The 283-nt window shown below is 35.3% G+C and overlaps 1 protein-coding gene across 2 annotated transcripts in view; it reads right to left on the minus strand.

The window, feature by feature from the left end:
• Positions 1-283, minus strand: part of LOC108361650 (ecto-NOX disulfide-thiol exchanger 2) — a 15278-nt gene that overhangs the window by 5467 nt on the left and 9528 nt on the right. The gene's annotated exons all lie outside the window — the stretch shown is intronic.

Below are 283 nucleotides of genomic sequence, written 5' to 3' on the forward strand. Positions count from 1 at the left end.
CGTAATTTTAGTTCGATTTCAATAATTTTCAACGTTTTGCTTCTATGTGGCAAGCACGTTAACCACACCGAGTTTGGTACAAATTGCTAGAACGGTTACCGAGATACATATACCTGATCATAAGTGGGCGGTGCCACGGCCATTTTTAAAAATTTTCTCTTAAGCGTATTTCTTGGTAGAGAATTGTTGCAAGCATCAATTTTGAATAAATTAGCTTTAATATTTACTGATTTATCGAAGATTTCGTATTTCTCTAAATTACCGTTATATGGGATGTGGGCGT

This window comes from Rhagoletis zephyria, unplaced genomic scaffold (genome assembly GCF_001687245.7).
Source record: "Rhagoletis zephyria isolate East Lansing unplaced genomic scaffold, Rhagoletis_zephyria_1.1 Rzeph_scaffold_00809, whole genome shotgun sequence".
NCBI classification, from domain to species: Eukaryota; Metazoa; Arthropoda; class Insecta; order Diptera; family Tephritidae; genus Rhagoletis; species Rhagoletis zephyria.